The sequence below is a fragment of the Pelophylax lessonae genome, assembly GCF_965119305.1.
Source record: "Pelophylax lessonae genome assembly, chromosome: 2".
NCBI classification, from domain to species: domain Eukaryota; kingdom Metazoa; phylum Chordata; class Amphibia; order Anura; family Ranidae; genus Pelophylax; species Pelophylax lessonae.
This window is the reverse complement of record NC_138769.1, coordinates 328816945-328837299: the sequence shown is the minus strand read 5'-3', so window position 1 is coordinate 328837299 and position 20355 is coordinate 328816945.

Here is a 20355-nt window from a genome sequence, read left to right as displayed (position 1 = left end):
ATTGTGGCTGGCCTTGCTGCTCAGGTGCAGATGCTGGTGGCTGCTCAATCTACTAAGAGACCCAGAGTTTCTCTTTCCTCTGATTCTGAGGGTGAAGGTGATGGGGCTGTTATGGCGGGGGCCTCCTTTTCGGGGTCCCGCTCCTCCCTGGATCTAGTGGGGTCCGAGGTGGAGGCTGAAGTTGAAGGGGTTGATAATTCTCCCCCTGGCTCACCTGAAGAGCTTGCAATCATGGATGAATTGATTGCTTCCATAAAACAAACGCTGCGTTTGCAGGATGAAGTGTGTCCCCCCGCTGCCTTGGCGGCTTATGGGACGCAGAGAAAACGCAGGACGCCGCAGGTTTTTCCCTGCAATGATGATTTTCAGCGCGCTGTTAAGGAACAATGGCGCAATCTACGCAAACCTTTTGCTGTACCAAGTAGGTTCAAGCTGCGTTATCCTTTCTCGCCTTCCACTGATGAAAGGTGGTGTGTGCCACCCCCAGTGGATCACGCAATTGCGGTTTTAAACAAATCCACTGCGATTCCTGCAGAGGATTCCCCTGTGTTCCGTGATGCCACGGATAGGAGGTTGGAGTCTCTTGCCCGTCATACTTATTCGGTTACGGGTTCTATGCTTAAGGCTCTGTTTGCCTCTCTCATGGCGGCCCAGGCTGTCGCAAGTTGGATGCAGATGCTTAGGCGCGTCCTAGTGGCCGATTCGGCCTCGCCGGCGACCCTGGATATGGTGGATCAAATCCACCAGGGTGTCATGTATCTGTGTGATGCGGACTTGGACCTAGTCCCGTTGGCTGCACGTGTGCACAGCGTGGCGGTGTTGTCTCGCCGCCTGGTTTGGTTGAAATGTTGGTCGGTGGACCAATTTTCACGTAAGACCTTAGCCAATCTGCCTTGAGATGGGTCTCGCCTTTTTGGGGAGTCCTTGGATGTGTTGATTAAGGGGATCACCGGAGGTAAGAGCACTCTCTTGCCCCATTTCCCCAAGGCTAAGGGGGCTTCTGGGAAGAAGCATGCTAATTTTCGGCCCCCTCAGGGGTCCTTTCGTGCCTTTCGGTCGCACTACAAGGGCAAACCGTTCAAAGGTCAAGGCTCTCAGAAGAAGCCCTGGTCTGGGAAACAGAAGTCTGGTCAATCCGGATCCGCAGCCCATAACAGTGTGGCCTGAAGGGGCGCCCTCACCCAGTTTTGGGGTGGGGGGACGCTTGCTCGGTTTTCTTCAACCCTGGTTGGCCCGCGTGCGGGACAGATGGGTTCAGGAGATCGTTCGATCTGGTTACAAGATCGAGTTTCTCTCTCGGCCGGAGAGCAGATTTTTTCCCTCAAATCTTCAACTGTCTCCAGAGCGTTTACGGGACCTGCACCTGGCGGTGCGGGACCTGAGGGCTCAGGGAGTGGTGGTTCCGGTGCCTCATCGGGACAGATTTTGGGGGTTTTATTCCAATCTGTTCACCGTGCCCAGGAAGGAGGGCAAGGTTCGTCCAATTCTGGACTTGAAGGCTCTGAACCGCTCTGTGCGGGTTCGCAAGTTCCGCATGGAATCCCTGCGGTCGGTGGTGGCTGCCCTGGTTCCGGGGGAATTCATGGCCTCCATCGATTTGAAGGATGCGTATCTTCACATCCCCATTTTCGAGGGTCACCAGAGGTACCTTCGATTCGCCATTGCGGAGGATCACTACCAGTTCGTGGCGTTGCCTTTTGGTCTCGCCTCGGCTCCGCGGGTCTTCACCAAGGTGCTTGCACCGGTTCTGGCATTATTGAGGGCCCAGGGCATTTCTGTCCTGGGGTATCTGGACGACATTCTGGTTCGGTCTGCGACCAGCCAGGGTCTGGAGAAGGACCTGTCTGTCACGATGCAAACTCTGCAGGAGTTTGGTTGGACGATAAATTTTCCAAAGTCGACACTGAGTCCGTCGGTTCGTCTTCCCTACCTGGGAATGATCCTGGACTCGGTGCAGGCGAAGGTCTTCCTGCCGGAAGACAAACTCAGAACTCTTCAGGAGGAAGTCAGGTCCCTCAGGGACGTTCCGCACTCGTCTCTGCGGACGTGCATGAGATGTCTGGGATTGATGGTCTCGGCCTTCGAGGCGATTCCCTTCGCCCAGTTTCACACGCGGGGTCTCCAAGCGGAGATCCTGTCCATGTGGGACGGGCGACCTCAATCTCTGGATCTTCAAATCTCGTTGAGTCATCGCACCAGAAGAGACCTTCTGTGGTGGCTCCAGTCCCCGATGGTGTCTGGGGGCAAGTCGTTTCGTCCTATCTCGTGGACGGTAATCAGCACGGATGCCAGCCTGTCGGGCTGGGGTGGTGTTCTGGGCGTTCTGTCCGCCCAGGGGACTTGGTCGGAGGGGGAGTCCTCCCTTCCAATCAACATTCTGGAATTGCGTGCGATAAATCTCTGTCTTCATCGCTGGACGGACCGGCTGCAGGGTTGCCCGGTTCGGGTGCAGACGGACAATGCCACGGCGGTGGCCTACATCAACCACCAAGGGGGCACCAGGAGTGCCCGAGCGGCTCGAGAAGTGGCCGACATTCTGTCTTGGGCCGAGACTCATGTCCCGGCGATAACGGCGGTTCACATTCCAGGGGTGGAGAACTGGCAGGCGGACTATCTGAGTCGCCAGACCCTGGATCAGGGGGAATGGTCTCTCCACCCGGCTGTCTTCCAGATGTTGTGCGCGAAGTGGGGTCTTCCAGATGTGGACCTGTTCGCGTCTCGTCTCAACAACAAGGTGAGAAGGTTCGTGGCAAGGACGCGCGACCCTCCGGCAGACGCGTCGGACGCGTTAGTGGCCCCGTGGCATCAGTACAAGCTGATGTACGCGTTTCCACCGATTCAGTTGCTGTCCAGGTTCCTTCGCAGGTTACACTCGGAACGCAGCACGGTGATTCTTGTGGCACCGGACTGGCCTCGCCGGTCCTGGTACGCAGACCTCGTGAATCTGGCGGTCGACGCCCCGTGGCGTCTGCCTCTTCGAGACGATCTCCTGTCTCAAGGGCCGATATACCATATGACGGCCTGGCTGTTGAGACCGAGGTCCTGAAGGAGAAGGGTCTCTCCCCAGAGGTCGTTCATACCTTGATCAACGCGAGGAAGTCTTCCTCGGGGAAGGTTTATTACCGTACTTGGAAGGCCTATTTTGCCTGGTGTGAGTCCAGGGGGTTTTCACCCCGCACGTACTCGGTTTCCCGAGTGCTGTCCTTCCTTCAAACGGGTGTCGATCAGCGTTTGGCGCTGGCTACGATAAAGGGTCAGGTGTCTGCGCTGGCCGTTCTGTTTCAACGTCCCGTGGCTTCCAACTCCTTGGTTGGCACTTTCGTTCAGGGAGTGCGGCATCTGGTTCCTCCTAGGAGGGATCCTCTGCCCCCTTGGGACTTGAATCTCGTTCTATCTGTGTTACAACGTGCTCCTTTTGAACAGATCAGGGAGATCTCGTTGTCTATGTTGTCCAAAAAGGTCGCCTTTTTGGTTGCGATCACTTCGGCTCGCAGAGTGTCGGAGCTGGCGGCTTTGTCCTGCAAGTCTCCGTATCTGGTTGTTCGTTTGGATAAGGTGGTCTTGCGACCTAATCCTTCTTTTCTTCCGAAGCGAGTTTCGGAATTCCATCTTAATGAAGATATTGTCTTGCCTTCGCTGTGCGCGAAGCCTAAACATCCAAAGGAGGTGAGACTACATTCTTTGGATGTTGTTCGGGCGATAAGGGTTTACCTTAAATCGACTGAGTCTTTTCGAAAGACGGACTTGTTTGTTCTTCCAGAGGGTCCTCGGAAGGGCATGGCGGCGTCGGCCTCTACCATCGCCAAATGGATCAGGCAGACCATTGAACAGGCCTATGTTTAACAGGGGAAGGTTCCCCCTGTGCCTGTGAAGGCGCACTCTACTAGATCTCTGAGTACGTCTTGGGCCTGTCGTCATGGGGCTTCTGTAGCCCAGGTGTGTAAGGCGGCGACCTGGTCGACCGTGCACACTTTCACAAAATTCTACAAAGTAGATGTTCAGGCATCGGCGGATGCTTCCTTTGGCCGCAAGGTTCTTAGTGCGGAAATTCCCTAGGGTCCCTTGTTGGGGACCTCTGGCTGTTGGGATAAGTTTTTTATCCCCTGGTTATTTGTCTTTTCCTGGGTTGTTGCTCCTGTTGAGCAATTGTTTTTCCTGTAGCCCAGCTGGTTTCCTTCCTTTGGTAAGGTTCCTTTCTTTGCTGCAGAGACTGCGTTGCCTTTCGGCGCGGATGCGTTTCCCACCCCTCATGTTTGCACTGCTTTGGGACGTCCCCATATGTGACAAATATGAAGAGGCGGCGACTGTCGGAGGACGTAAGAGAAAAAGGAATTTTTGTAAAATCTTACCTGTAAAATTCCTTTCTCTGAGTCCTCCGACAGTCGCCGCCCCCGCCCCTCTTTTGGGGTTTGGTTGTATACTCTACTGCTATTCCACTGAAACTGAGATATGGTTGCAGGAAGTAGGAGGGTATTGACTGAGGGGACCACCCCTTGAGGGTGGGATATGTTAAAAGCTTTAATGTTAACATATTCTGTTGCCTAGCTACTCCTTCGGAGCAAAGTCTAATACCCCACATGTGACGAATATGAAGAGGCGGCGACTGTCGGAGGACTCAGAGAAAGGAATTTTACAGGTAAGATTTTACAAAAATTCAGTTATATTCTAGTTTGTACGCCAAAGACAGGACTAATGTCTAACAATTTGTAGGTTTCCCTATTCGATAATTGTCTCTTTATCTCAGCCTCGTATTTACAAGTATCCATCACAACAATTGCTCCACCCTTGTCAGCCGGCTTGATTGTTATATCTTGCCGGACTGACAAGGATGAGAGTGCATCCATTTCAAGTTTAGACAAATTCTTTGCAATAAACTCTTTTTTGCCACCATCCTTCAAAAATGAACCAATATCCTGATCAACCTTATTAATAAATACTTCCACCGCTGCACACGAAGTGGGTGGAGTCATTTTACTTTTAACATACAGGTTCAAATTTTTGACTGACAGTGGCCCTGGCTGTGCAGTTTTAATATCAGGTTTTATTGAATAATATGCTTTTAAGCGCAATTGTCGATAAAAATGATATAAGTCTTGTCTCAATTTGAACGTGTCCATCTTTTCTTTAGGACAAAAACCTAAACCCTTATTCAAAACATCTAATTCAGGTTTAGACAAAGGGACAGATGAAATATTATATACCACATCATTCTTTATCTCCTGGATCGAGTTCTTGGTCTCATTGGTGCATCGTGAGGTCTTTGATCTCCGATATTGTTTACCCCCCCTCCTCCTGGTTGTTGGCCTGTGGCTGTGGCTAAAAAAGTCGAATTTGATACCTGGGCTGAAGATCCAGTAGAGGCAATGGAGGAAGAGGAGGTAGAATATTGTTGCTTCCGTTGTCCCCTCTTGAACGATTTGTTTCGCTGAAAGTTCATATCTGTCCAATTATAAACTCGATTGTTCATATAATCCTCTCGGTCACGCTCCAATTTGGATCGTTTGCGTATCTCAATTGTTTTCCTGAATGTAGCAGTTTTTCCATCATATCTTTCTTTCACTTTTTGAAAATCCTCTTGTCAGGTGAGATCACTTAGTTGTTTCTCCATCTCATCAATTTGTTGTGCTAAGGATGCAAGTTCTTCTTGCAAAAACTGTACTGTTAGTGTCATGACGTCAAATGAACACTTATTAACGATCTGTGTGAACTTGGTTCTAAAGTCCATGTTCTGAGAAAATAAAGTGGGGACCAGACGAACTCTAAGACCTCTAGGAATGAATTGGAGTTTAATATTCAGCCAGTGTTACCTCATGTAGCTCCATGGACACGGCTCTTTGATGTAACTTCTCCAATTTCCGCTCCAACTGAACAGTTGAGGTCTGTGTTAGAAAGTCTCTCTGGCCCGAAGTAGCAGTAAAGATCCGTGTAGCATCGGCCTCAGTGTAGGAGAAGGATCCGCTTGTAGCCATTAAGGATGATCGAACTTTTGAAAAGTTCGGTTCGGCCAGAACATCCGAACTTCCCGAAAGTTCGGCCCGGATTTCAGAACCCCATTGAAATCAATGGGACCCGAACTTCGGTAATCAAAAAACACCATTTTGAAGCCCCAAAACCCAATAAATGCCCCTAAAAAGTGCCTAGGGTTCTGGGTCATGTCCCATTAACTATTAATCACACAAAAAAAAGTTCTTAAAAATTGTCATTTTTGATAAAAAAGCCAATTATTGAAAAATTAAAAAAAAAAATAAGAGATTTTTTGATTTTTACTTTGGATTTAGTATCTGGGGGGTCTAAAAGGTGTGCATGTGAAGTTTCAGCTCTGTAGCATGTCCAGAACCATGAAAAAAAAAAAGATAATTTTTCAGTAGAACAGGAATGTGGTTCGGGAGCCTCCTTTAACTTTAACACCTATATGATCTTTTTTTCTGGTTCTGGACATGCTACAGAGCTGAAACTTCACAGGTACACCTTTTAGACCCCCCAGACACAAAATCACACAAAAAAAGTTCTTAAAAATTGTCATTTTTGATAAAAAAGCCAATTATTGAAAAATTAAAAAAGAAAAAAAAGCGATTTTTTGATTTTTACTTTGGATTTAGTATCTGGGGGGTCTAAAAGGTGTGCATGTGAAGTTTCAGCTCTGTAGCATGTCCAGAACCATGAAAAAAAAAAAGATAATTTTTCAGTAGAACAGGAATGTGGTTCGGGAGCCTCCTTTAACTTTAACACCTATATGATCTTTTTTTCTGGTTCTGGACATGCTACAGAGCTGAAACTTCACAGGTACACCTTTTAGACCCCCCAGACACAAAATCACACAAAAAAAGTTCTTAAAAATTGTCATTTTTGATAAAAAAAGCCAATTATTGAAAAATAAAAAAATAAATAAAAAAAAAAGAGATTTTTTTGATTTTTACTTTGGATTTAGTATCTGGGGGGTCTAAAAAGTGTACATGTGAAGTTTCAGCTCTGTAGCATGTTCAGAACCCCCCAAAAATTATCATTTTCTTATAATTTTTATTAGAACAGGAATACGGCTTCTCTAAGGCGCTTTTCCTTGCATTTATCGGGCATTTTTGGAGGCAGGCATGACTTTTTTTGAATTTAGTGTTTGGGGGGTCTAAAACGTGTACCCGTGAAGTTTCAGCTCTGTAGCATGTCCAGAACCAGAAAAAAGATCATTTTTCAGTAGAGCAGGGATGGTGGGACCCCTCTTTTACACTTATATGATCTTTGTTTTGGGGTTCTGGACATGCTACAGAGCTGAAACTTCACAGGTACACCTTTTAGACCCCCCAGACACAAAATCACACAACAAAGGTTCTTAAAAATTGTCATTTTTGATAAAAAAGCCAATTATTGAAAAAAAAAAAAATAAATAAAAGAAAAAAAAAAAAAAGAGAATTTTTGATTTTTACTTTGGATTTCAGATCTGGGGGGTCTAAAAAGTGTACATGTGAAGTTTCAGCTCTGTAGCATGTCCAGAACCATAAAAAAAAGATTGTTTGTATTAGAAAACTTTAAGCACAGGAATATGGCTTCTCTGCTGTAACACCTTGCCGGTTTAATAAAAGGCATTTTTTTGGGTTCTTTGCAGTCAGGAAAAACATCTGAACTTTTGTATAGTGGTACTGTGCACAAGTTCTGATGTTTTGCCTGCCTCCAAAACCCCCCAAAAAATGCCAGCAAAAACACACCTGGGCATTTTTTTTTTTTTGACGCTAGCTTTTTTTTGGCATTTTTTGGGGTTCTTTTGAGGCAGGCAAAACATCTGAACTTGTGTATAGTGGTATATATACACACATACATATATTTATATACACACCTAGACATATATAAGTGTGATAGTAGCAGAAATATATTACTGTAAATGATTTCATTAGCGCAAGCATATATTTCTGCTACTATCACACCTATATATGTCTAGGTGTGTATATAAATATATGTATGTGTGTATATATACCACTATACAGAGGTTCAGATGTTTTGCCTGCCTCAAAAGAACCCCAAAAAATGCCCAAAAAAACATTGGCGTCAAAAAAAAAATGCCCAGGTGTGTTTTTGCTGGCATTTTTTGGGGGGTTTTGGAGGCAGGCAAAACATTAGAACTTGTGCACAGTACCACTATACACAAGTTCAGATGTTTCTCCTGACTGCAAAGAACCCAAAAAAATGCCTTCTATTAAACCGGCAAGGTGTTACAGCAGAGAAGCCATATTCCTGTGCTTAAAGTTTTCTAATACAAACAATCTTTTTTTTTATGGTTCTGGACATGCTACAGAGCTGAAACTTCACATGTATAACTTTTTAGACCCCCCCAGATCTGAAATCCAAAGTAAAAATCAAAAAATCTATTTTTTTTTTTTTATTTAATTTTTTTTAATTTTTCAATAATTGGCTTTTTTATCAAAAATGACAATTTTTAAGAACCTTTGTTGTGTGATTTTGTGTCTGGGGGGTCTAAAAGGTGTACCTGTGAAGTTTCAGCTCTGTAGCATGTCCAGAACCCCAAAAAAAAGATCATATAAGTGTAAAAGAGGGGTCCCACCATCCCTGCTCTACTGAAAAATGATCTTTTTTCTGGTTCTGGACATGCTACAGAGCTGAAACTTCACAGGTACACGTTTTAGACCCCCCAGACACTAAATCCAAAAAAAGTCATGCCTGCCTCCAAAAATGCCCGATAAATGCAAGAAAAAGCGCCGTAGAGAAGCTGTATTCCTGTTCTAATAAAAATTATAAGAAAATGCTAATTTTTGGGGGGTTCTGGACATGCTACAGAGCTGAAACTTCACATGTACACTTTTTAGACCCCCCAGATACTAAATCAATCCAAATCCAAAAATCTCTTTTTTTTTTTTTTTTTTTTTTTTAAATTTTCAATAATTGGCTTTTTTATCAAAAATGACAATTTTTAAGAACCTTTGTTGTGTGATTTTGTGTCTGGGGGGTCTAAAAGGTGTACCTGTGAAGTTTCAGCTCTGTAGCATGTCCAGAACCAGAAAAAAAAAGGATTGTTTGTATTAGAAAACTTTGAGCACAGGAATAAGGCTTCGCTGCTGTAACACCTTGCCGGTTTCAAAGCAGGCATTTTTTTGGGTTCTTTGCAGTCAGAAAAACCATCTGAACTTGTGTATAGTGGTACTGTGCACAAGTTCAGATGTTTTGCCTGCCTCCAAAACCCCCCAAAAAATGCCAGCAAAAACCCACCTGGGCATTTTTTTTTTGACGCTAGCGTTTTTTTTGGCATTTTTTGGGGTTCTTTTGAGGCAGGCAAAACATCTGAACATGTGTATAGGGGGTATATATAGGCATATATGTCTGAATATATACCCCTAGACATATATAGGTGTGATAGTAGCAGAAATATATTACTGTAAATGATTTCATTAGCGCAAGCATTTATTTCTGCTACTATATACGTCTAGGGGTATATATTCAGACATATATGTCTATATATACCCCCTATACACATGTTCAGATGTCATGTCTGACATCAAACATGTCCTCAAAAAAGCACTTGCAGTGGCAGCCCCTGCAGCATAAAAAATGCTTGCTGGTGAGAAGCCATAATCCTGTCCCGAAGCAACTCAGAGAAATGATCATTTCTCTATAGCGGTCACCCTGCTATGGAAGGGTTTTGTCACCCTGCCATAGCAGTCACTGCCAGTTAACCCTACACTACACTACGGTCCCCTGACACTTAACACTTTCCCTACAGAAACTAAATTTTTGAAGCTAACTTAAGTGTAAAGGAGCACTCTAACTACACTAGATATCCCTTTCCTCACACTAAAAATAGCTAAATGACACTTTTAAGGTAAAATTAACAGAACTGCTTCCACTCTCTTCCATGTCCAGTATAACAATGCTGGGAATATGGCGGGGGCGATCTTATATACTGGGGGGCGTATTCACTAATGATTGGTCTAGGGACCCCCTAGTCACTCAAATCACATTCCTAGCATTCTCCTGCCCCCTCAATTGGCTTTTGCTAATGGTTCTGGTCCAATCACAGGCTTTTAAAGCCCATTTCCTGAAGCATTGCATTTTGGGCGGTTCTGGTTGCCGAATTCCGAACTTTTTGGGCAAAAAGTTCTAAATTCGGCCGAACCTGGAACACCCAATGTTCGGGCCGAACCGATGGTGGACCCGAACCGTTCGATCATCCCTAGTAGCCATATCTCTTCGTGGATTCAATACACACGACCTCAACAAACCACTGCTGTTGTGCTGCTCACCTACCTTTTGAATATATATATATATATATATATATATATATATATATATATATATATATATATATATATATATATTGTGACGGATCACCCTGTCCCTGGATTGTAAACCCCTTTGTTTCATTCTCCTATGAGTTCGGGACATTGCCTTCTATTTCATTTCATGTTCACTTTATTCATCTACCCAACAAACAACTGAACAGTCAGACTCATAGCAGATGCTAATATCATCAGCTCAACCACCTGTCTTCCACACATCATTGAATATGCTGATTTACCCACCTGTTATCTACAATGGGTTCTGGGTTTACACTTATGATAATGTGTATTGTATTTCATGAGCTCAAGGATGGCCGTCTGCGAGTTAATTGGCTCAGGTGGATTGAATCATTGTCATGTTAGTTGCTGAGTGGAAATAGAATACTGTTTGTATTGGTTATTACGTAGATATGTTAAGTAATTTTCTGTATACAATTCCATCTGCATATGATAATGTAATCAGACTAACCTGACCTGATAGTGTATATATTGTTTGTGAGTGGATTCAATAAAGAATTCCTGCTTACCCTCAACATAGAGTCTCTTCTCATGTTTGTGGGGGATGGCTATACTAGCTCTCTTTCTCTATGTTTGGATCGCTAAATCACTAGCTCTTATAAGAGCGGTTCATGCTTTACTCTAAAGCAGGGGTCCTCAAACTATGGCTGCAGGTAAGTGCACTGGCTGGTCTCTCTGCATTGAAAGGGGTACAGCCCGCTGGTCTCTCTGCATTGAAAGGGGCACGGCCCCTGGTCTCTCTGCATTGAAGGGGGCACGCTGTGGTCTCTCTGCATTGAAGGGGGGCACGGTGCGCTGGTCTCCCTGCATTGAAGGGGGCACGCTGGTCTCTCTGCATTGAAGGGGGCATGCTGGTCTCTCTGCATTGAATGGGGGCATGCTGATCTCTCTGCATTGAAAGGGGGCACACTGGTCTCTCTGCATTGAAAGGGGGCACGCTGGTCACTCTGCATTGAAAGGGGGGCATGCTAGTCTCTTTGCATTGAAGGGGGCACGCTGATCTCTCTGCATTAAAAGGGGGCACGCTGGTCTCTCTGCATTGAAAAGGGGGCACGCTGGTCACTCTGCATTGAAAGGGGTACACGTTGATCACTCTGCATTGAAAGGGGGCACGCTGGTCTCTCTGCATTGAAAGGGGGCACGCTGGCCACTCTGCATTGAAAGGGGGGCACGCTGGTCTCTCTGCATTGAAAGGGGGCACGCTGGTCACTCTGCATTGAAAGGGGGGCACGCTGGTCTCTCTGCATTGAAAGGGGGCACGCTGATCTCTCTGCATTGAAAGGGGGCACGCTGGTCTCTCTGCATTGAAAGGGGGCATGCTGGTCACTCTGCATTGAAAGGGGGCATGCTGGTCACTCTGCATTGAAAGGGGGCACGCTGGTCATTCTTCATTGAAAGGGGGCACGCTGGTCACTCTGCATTGAAGGGGGCCCGCTGTGGTCACTCTGCATTGAAAGGGGGCATGCTGTGGTCACTCTGCATTGAAGGGGGCAAACTGTGGTCACTCTGCATTGAAGGGGGCACGCTGTGGTCACTCTGCATTGAAGGGGGCACGCTGCGGTCACTCTGCATTGAAAGGGGGCAAGTTGCGGTGACTCTGCATTGATGGGGGCACGCTGCGGTCACTCTGCATTGAAAGGGGGCACGCTGCGGTCACTCTGCATTGAAGGGGGCACGCTGCGGTCACTCTGCATTGAAAGGGGGCAAGCTGCGGTGACTCTGCATTGATGGGGGCACGCTGCGGTCACTCTGCATTGAAAGGGGGCACGCTGCGGTCACTCTGCATTAATGGGGGCACGCTGCGGTCACTCTGCATTAATGGGGGCACGCTGTGGTCACTCTGCATTGATGGGGGCACGCTGTGGTCACTCTGCATTGAAGGGGGCACACTATATCTTGATTACTGAAGGCCCCTTTCACACTTTTGTGACCTCAAAGTCACGCAATTTTTTACAGTGTTTTTTGCCGCAAAGCAATGCCTATTAAATTTTTCTGTTTGCGCCCCCCAAAAATTTTGAGCACCAGCCGCCATTATATAAATAAAACAATAAAAAATATGCGCATTGGAATTCGTTCATATTTTTTTTCAAACTATAGTCCGGCACCCAACAGTGTCTGAGGGACCGTGAACTGGCCCCCTGTTTAAAAAGTTTGAGGACCCCTGCTGTACAGCATCCCTCCCACTAGGGGGAAGAGAACATCTCTGGTGGCAAAGTCCCTCTTTCCATCAGGGCGGCTGCTACACTTTATATATATATATATATATAGTATATATTTCAGTTTTGATTTAATTGAAAACAGTTTAGTTCAGTAAGTACCACAGTTATGTTTCTTTTTAGAGGCAGAATACCAAGCTCCTCAATTTTTCATTTTTCCATCCTCTGCTATTACAAGTAATTGCATAAAAATCCCCAAGGTTGAATTATAGCAGTGGGAGTCTCAGAGGTTCCTTACTGCAGTTGTTTGTGTAAATAATATTTCATCCAAACCCTAGCTAACAGTTTTCTTTGTTTACTTGAAGATATTGCTGGAGAGACTAGGGGCTCAGATAATTAAACTAACATATTAAGTTGATTGTGCTATTTTAGGCATTATCATCCATGTCCATGCTAAAAGAAAATGTGTTTTTGGCCTCCTATTAAAAGATATTTCTTAGCCATTAAAATGTTGTATGCATGATCAATCAAATGTATGCCATGCTGAAAAATACACGATAATGCACAGGGTTCTGGCAGTAAAATACTTGATAGGATCTGAAATTGTTCTGTTTGGAAAAACAAATCATTGTGATCATTTTGAGCATTGCTATCATTGCCGGTTTATCAAGGGAATGCTGTACATTTTCAGACTGTCTGCAGAACTGATCTACATACGTGTCTTGTACACCTAATCCTGGGCAAAAGTGTATCTAAACCCTAAAATAAAAATGTAATATATGGTCACTTACCAGATCTCAGATGATGCGGCTTCATTAGCATTAGTTTAATAATGGGATTTTTGACTTACCGTAAAATCCATTTCTCTGATGCTCATTGACGGATACAGCTCCTGATTCTTCTTAACCATCGGGTTATACTGCCCCCTACAGGAGTAGGACACTAGGCAGGAAAAAGCTTGACTACGTCTATGGGCAGTCCCAGGGGGTATACACCCACTCTCAGCTATAGGCAGTCAGTTTTTTTTTTCTGCCTAGGAGTAAAGACCTAGCTCCTGGCTTAGATCACTGATCCTGGCAATTCTTTTTCTTTTTAAATGGAGTTTTTTTCCTATCTTTGGAATTTTGTTCCTGTGAGAATCTACAATCAATTACCGGACTTGGCGGGAGTTTTGTTACAAGCAGTGTCAGAAGAAAGCCAGCTCCACAGAGGGGTGGGTACGGTGTTCGTCAATGAACATCTGAGAAATGGATTTTACAGTAAGTCAAAGATCCAATTTTCTCTTTTGTTCATTGACAGACACAGCTCCTGATTCTTCCTAACCATTGGGATATCCCAAAGTAGTGTTAAAGATAAGGGAGTGGAAAAAAAGCAGAATATTCCCAAAGCTAACCATAGCCGACCAGATAACATGGAGCTCAACCATAAACAACTGGATAAATAAAGTGTGAGAATGGGTGCACTGTTGGGATGGCTACTATCCACACCACAACACAAGTACTCAAGAGCTTGCAAAAAGAAATAAAAAAAGAAAAGGATAGTGTGCTATTCAGATGTGTGATGAAGCTAAAATAATAATATGATAAACCAAGAAGTGTGATAGAAAAAAAACAATATGATAAACCTTCAAAATATATAAATAAATCACAAGCAAGTAAAAATCAAATGCTGAATAAATATAAAGCACAAATATATAAAAAAAAAAAAAATCTTCCCAATTGCAGTGAATTTCTAAACATGCAAAACGATGCCAAAAAGTGCAAAAAAAAAAAACAAATTTAAAAATGAAAGTCCAGAGATAAAAAATATATATAATATTGAAAGGCCAAAAAGGAAAGTTCAAGAAAAAGGTCTGTGAAAAGTTCATCCACTCATCGATAGAGGTGAGAGCACCAGATTATCCTAACAATTAGAGTCAATGCTTGAGACAAACTGTGATAAAATTCCTCTCGGTGGGGAGACTTCGCCTCTCAGCGTATTTTCCCCAGATATACAAATAAAAAATAAAGAGCATATAGTGTAATATTGTCAAGAAAAGTAAATTATCTTTAAGATAAGGGACATAGAAGGTTCATCAATCAGTGCAGTGCATATGAACCAACATGCTGTGACGTGCAATTATGCAAGTGAAGTGATATCAGGTGAAAAAAACAATAACACCTCTGTAAAAAAACAAACAAAAAAAAAAAATATTGGTGAATTATCTTCCACCAAAGTGTGTGGCTAAAATGGGCGCTCACCTTCACTATAAAAAGACAAAGTCTTTAGGTATCCTATGATATCTCCTTGGACTGTCTTCATATAGCAATCAGCTCAATGTATAAAAGAAAGAAGAAAGGTCCAAATTAAAGTATCAATCAAAGACTTTATTTCCTTAAAAACACTTACATCATGGTAAGGGGTAACCTTCTGGTGCATTGTTCCCCTGTCAGGTCAGTAGGTAAATTGCAGTTCAAGTTTCCAATAACAGCCAGTACTCTCACCACGACTACTACTCACAAGATGCAGCCGACGCTTCTGATCTCTACCCTCGCCGGGGGAGACAGCTTGTGGGTGATGACGGACTGCGTGTAGGAATGCTTCACGTCACTAGCTCCTCCTACGCGTTACGTCACAGACACGTGACATCCTCAGGGTTTACTTTTCTTGACAATATTACACTATATGCTCTTTATTTTTTATTTATATATTTAATTTTTACTTGCTTGTTATTTATATAATTTGAAGGTTTATCATATTGTTTTTTTCTATCACACTTCTTGGTTTATCATATTATTATTTTAGCTTCATCACACATCTGAATAGCGCACTACCCTTTGCTTTTACATAAACAACTGGAGCTCATCTGAAAAAAAAAAAAACGGAATGATGATGGAATCCCAGAAGACACTAAGCGCCCTTGTGTAGTGCTCCTTGACAGGGAAAGGAGGAACCTAACCCCTGATGAAATAGGCCTGAACCACCGTCTGTCTAATCCATCTGGAAATGGTCACAGAAGAATGGACAACCCTTTGTGAGGTGCGTCCGTGAGCACAAAGAGAGTCTGACTTCCTAAAAGACTCCATAGTTGCCAGGTGCACCCTAATTGCCCAGACCACATCCTAAACATGCAAGGCAATTTTCTTCAGATGTTTTGCCTTGGACATAAAAGGCAACACAATGTCTTCATTCAAAAGACAGTCAGAGACCACCTTTGGAAGGGATGATGGACAGGGGCGAAGCACCACCTTATCCTTGTGAATCACCAATAAGGTGAACGACAGGATAACGCCGTCAGTTCCGACACCCTGCGCGCAGAGGTGATAACTACCAAAAAAGGCCACCATCGGGGGCAGCGCAAGCAGGGAAACCTCCCGAATATTTTCAAAGAAAGGCTTCTGTAGAGCTGAAAGCAGCACATTAAGATCCCAGGGAGGCAACGGAGCCCACACTGAAGGAACCAAATGACGGACACCCTGAAGAAAGGTACGCACCAAGGAGTGGGAGGCCAAAGGTTGTTGGAAAAAGACCGCCAAAGTCGATACCTGGCCCAATTTCTGTTCAACCCCACATTGAAGGAAGGTTAGGATCCGATCCAGTGAGAAGGAGCGAGGATGAACCCCAAGAGACTCACACCACGCAAAGTACGTCTTCCACGTACGATGGTAGATCTTCCAGGAAAGTGATTTCCTAGCTTTTAACAACGTAGGAATCACCAACTCAGACAAACCTCCATCCTTCAGCAACTGGCGTTCAACAGCTAAGCCGTCAAAGCCAGCAACTGTAAAGCAGTATGGAAGATTGGTCCTAGGGACAGCAGATCCTCGCTGAGAGGAAGTCCCCAAGGAGCATCGGCGACCAGCCGTACCCGATCAAGGTACCAAGACCGGCGAAGTCAGTCTGGGTGGAATCCCATCTACTTTCATCCTGCACAGGAGTCGTGGCAGAAATTTGAGAGGGCTGAAACTAATCAGTCAGCCCACCTTACAATGCCAGCTACTTACTGAGCCGCCAGAACACTACTTGTGCCCCCTTGGTGATTGACATAGACTACGGCTGTGGCATTGTCCAAATGAATTTGTACTGGACACCCCTGAAGACGAATTGTCCAATGAGCCAGACAAAAGCTGATCACTTGGATTTCCAGAACATTAATTGGCAATCTGGACTGAGCACCCCCTGAACACATCTGTGCTGATTACGCCTCCCCACCCGGACAGGCTGGAATCTGTGGTGACAACCGTCCAGTACAGGGAGAAAGGATTTTCCCTGTCAAAGTGCCAGAGAATGAAGCCACCTCTAGAGACCGTGGATCCTTGTCCCATTTCACAAGATTCTCTTTAGCAGAGATCTTGTGTGGAACTGTGCAAACAGACCGCCACGAGGGTGGACACCATCAGGCCTAGCAACCACATGCAAGCTCAGAGGGGTGACCGTCTGCTAAACAATAGAAGCATAACTGCCTCCTGGAATGTCTAGAGTTTTTCCAGAGGAAGAAATATGCTGGCCGAGGCTTAGGCGGAGTCCAGAGTCAGACCCAAATAGTCCAGTTCTAGTGGACAGAACCAAAGCAGACTCCTGAAGGTTCAGAATCCAACTGAACTCCCTCAGAGCAATCTCCAGTTCTCTATCGGAGCAGTCGGAGACTCCGCTCGCAGAAGAAAATCGTCCATGTACTGCAGTATCCCCTGCTGATTCAAACAATGCCAGCACCAGGGCCAACGCTTTTGTGAAGACCCGAGGAGCGGAGGCGAGACCAAAGTTCCACGCCACTAACCGATAATATTCCTCACCCACAGCAAAACGGAGGAAGTGTTGGTGACCGGCACATATTAGAATGTGCAGGTAGGCGTCCTTGATGTAGATAGCAGCGAGAAAAAAATCCCCCTGACCTAAGGACGCCACTAACGTGTGAATGGACTCCACGTGGAACTACTGTACTCACACAAGCAGTTTAGCACCTTGAGGTCCAGAATTGGACGTACCTTGCCTTTCCTTCCTGGGAATTGTAAAGAGGTTTGAGTAAAAACCCCTGAAAACGTTCCGAAATCAGAACCGGAACAATCACCCCTTGAAGGAACAAGTCTTGCACTTCCCCAAAGAGACCCGTAAGTGATCTGGGAACAAGTGCAGATTGGAAGGGAAGAACCTTACCGGAGGATAAGACCTAACTCGATCTTGTAGCCTGACTGAACAACACCTGTCCTATAGCAGGGAGGTCCATGGATCGCGAAACCAGCGAAGGCTTCCCCTCACCCCAGATATGGGTGAGGGCACCCCTTTATACAGGGGCAGCCTTGTTTGCAGGTCTGAAAGAGCCTGCTCATGGCTTGCCAGACCTGATCCTCTTGGAACCTCTGTTGGAGGCCCTTACTTTTGATCCCTTGTCTTGAGACCCTGAGGGATGAAAAAACCTGAGGAGAATGGCCCACGTCTATGATGGGGCTCCTTGTCATTGGTAGGCTGCGGAAGAAGAGTACTCTTCCCCCTGTGAGACCCTTAATGATGTCATCCAAGATAGCTCCAAACAGCCAATCCCCTACAAGGGGGAGATCAGATAAGACATTCTTAGAAGTCTGGTCGGCAGACCAGTATTAAAGCCAGATAATACGCCGAAGGACCACTGCTGATACAGACAGCCTAGATATCAAAAGAGCCGCATCCAAAAGAGGCATCACAGATAAACTGTAGCCCCTGGACCAACTAATCTGCCAGCTCCGCATGACAGGGGGAAGCTGTTTCCTCTCCAGGTCCCGACGTAAAATTTTAGCCCACTCAGACCTTGCTACACCAGGGCAATAGTAAATTTTGAAATATTGGCCTAAGTGCCGAACCAGCCACAGCAAACATATGGCGGTCCAGAGCCTCCGCCCTCCCATCAGCTAGATATTTAAAGGCCAGGGACTCCTCAACCAGAATGAAAGTATCTTTATTGAACCTGGAAAACTGACGAGTCCACTACAGGTGGGAACGTCTACCTTTAATGAAGGTAATCCTCATAAGGACACAGCAAGCAAAAAGCGCTTAGGAACCACTGCGTTTTGGACAATTCCACTGTTTTGTGACAATGTTATCAAAGTAATCGGAAAAGGGAACACCCTTGCTGCTTTGGAGGGCCTGTAAGTGCCAAAAGGGACCGGCACCTCCGATGCAGAATCAGCCGCAACCTCCATTTTTAAAGTGTCACGCACTGACACAAACAGTCCCTCCACCAGCACCTTTTTATGTGCGGCTAGAGGAGCAGAGGAATCATCCTTACTATCTGAGCACTCAGTGTGCGCATACGCAGACCCAGTAGGGTCGCTATATATGAAGCTCACCTGGAGAACATAACAATCAGGAGAGGCCGCCAACTGTGATCCCGCAAAGGGTATACTGACCAAGGGGCCACGAATGGGCCGCCTACTGGACCCCCCAAAAAAGCAAGGGGGTCATCCTCTGAGCCCTCCATACAGTAGTGGGCATAATAGGAAATAGCCCCCTAAAAGGGGGACGCCTGCCATGATGCGGACGCGCAGGCAGGGTACCCTGATGGTCCCGCAGCGCTAAAAGGGGCAAGTGCTTCACACAATAATGGTGGCAAGGCTGTCATTAAAAAATGAAGCGCCCCCACAGCGCCACCCCTTCCAAGGGAGGTGCCAAGCTGATTTAGGTCTAGCTTTAGGTCTAGCAGGCCGCTAGACCTAAAATTTTTGTGGAGGCCCAGCCGCAAGTGTACGGATCCCAGCCCGGCAGATGCCCAAAGGAAGAGTGGGGGCTTCAGCTAAATGCACTGGAGCCGACCCCCCAAGGGAGGCGCCCAACCTGGACGCATTGCCTTGTAGGCCGCAAGCTGTGGCCTAAATTTTTGTGGGCGCCCAGCTGTTTGGATGCGAACCCCAGCGGAGCTGGCCACCCAGGGGTAGCGGAGGGGAGGGCGGATGCCCAATTGGGAGGCAATGGCTTCAGCCACCCTCACAGGGGCCGCCTCATGTGGTTTCCGACTAGTAGGCCACAAAGCTGCGGCCCAAATTTTTGGCCGGATCCGGCCGTGTGAGGCGTGTACCCGCAGATGCTAAACTATCCGTTCCCCCAGCCCAAAAACTGCCACAGGGAGCTCAGAGGACATCCCTGCCCCAGTCACCAACCCCCAGGGTTGCAGGGAACCCTGCTCAACACCCCGTTGCGCACCAGGAAAAACCCGGTCAGCAGCAACTCCAACCAGCTCCCCTTAAGAGCATGTGGCAACAGCCAGCTCCTAACCTCACCCAGGGAGGGGGGGCCCGAAAGACCCATAGTGACCACCAAAATTTTAGAGGGACTGAGGGAAACCCGTGGGTCCCACCGTCCCAGGGAGGTGCCCACGTCCACCCCAAAACCCTCCAGGAGTAGAGGGGGGACAGCTACTTACAATACCAGGTACAGGGTGAGCACCGCTCCAGATAGACCACTGCTTCATCGTAATGTGGGTGCTGTCGGCCACGAGAAACACTGCGATTTAGGCGGAGGCCAGGTCGTATGCATCTTTGCAAGACGTTGGAATCGCAGGCCAGCCCTTGTCCGGTTTGCACGCGCTTGCTGGCTAGACTGGGGGGGCCCTCTGGATCTAGATTATCCAGTCCATCGCCCAAGTCCAGCAATTGATTGTAGATTCTCAAAGGAACAAAATACCAAAGATAGGAAAAAAACTCCATTTAAAAAGAAAAAAAAAAAAAAATCGCCAGGACCAGCGATCCCAGCCAGGAGCTAGGTCCTTACTCCTGACTAGGCAGAAAAAAAAAACTGACTGCCTATAGCAGAGAGTGGGTGTATACCCCCTGAGACTGCCCATAGACGTAGCCAAGCTTTTTCCTGCCTAGTGTCCTACTCCTGTAAGGGGCAGTATAACCCAATGATTAAGAAGGATCAGGAGTTGTGTTCGTCAATGAACGAAAGACAATGGCTTT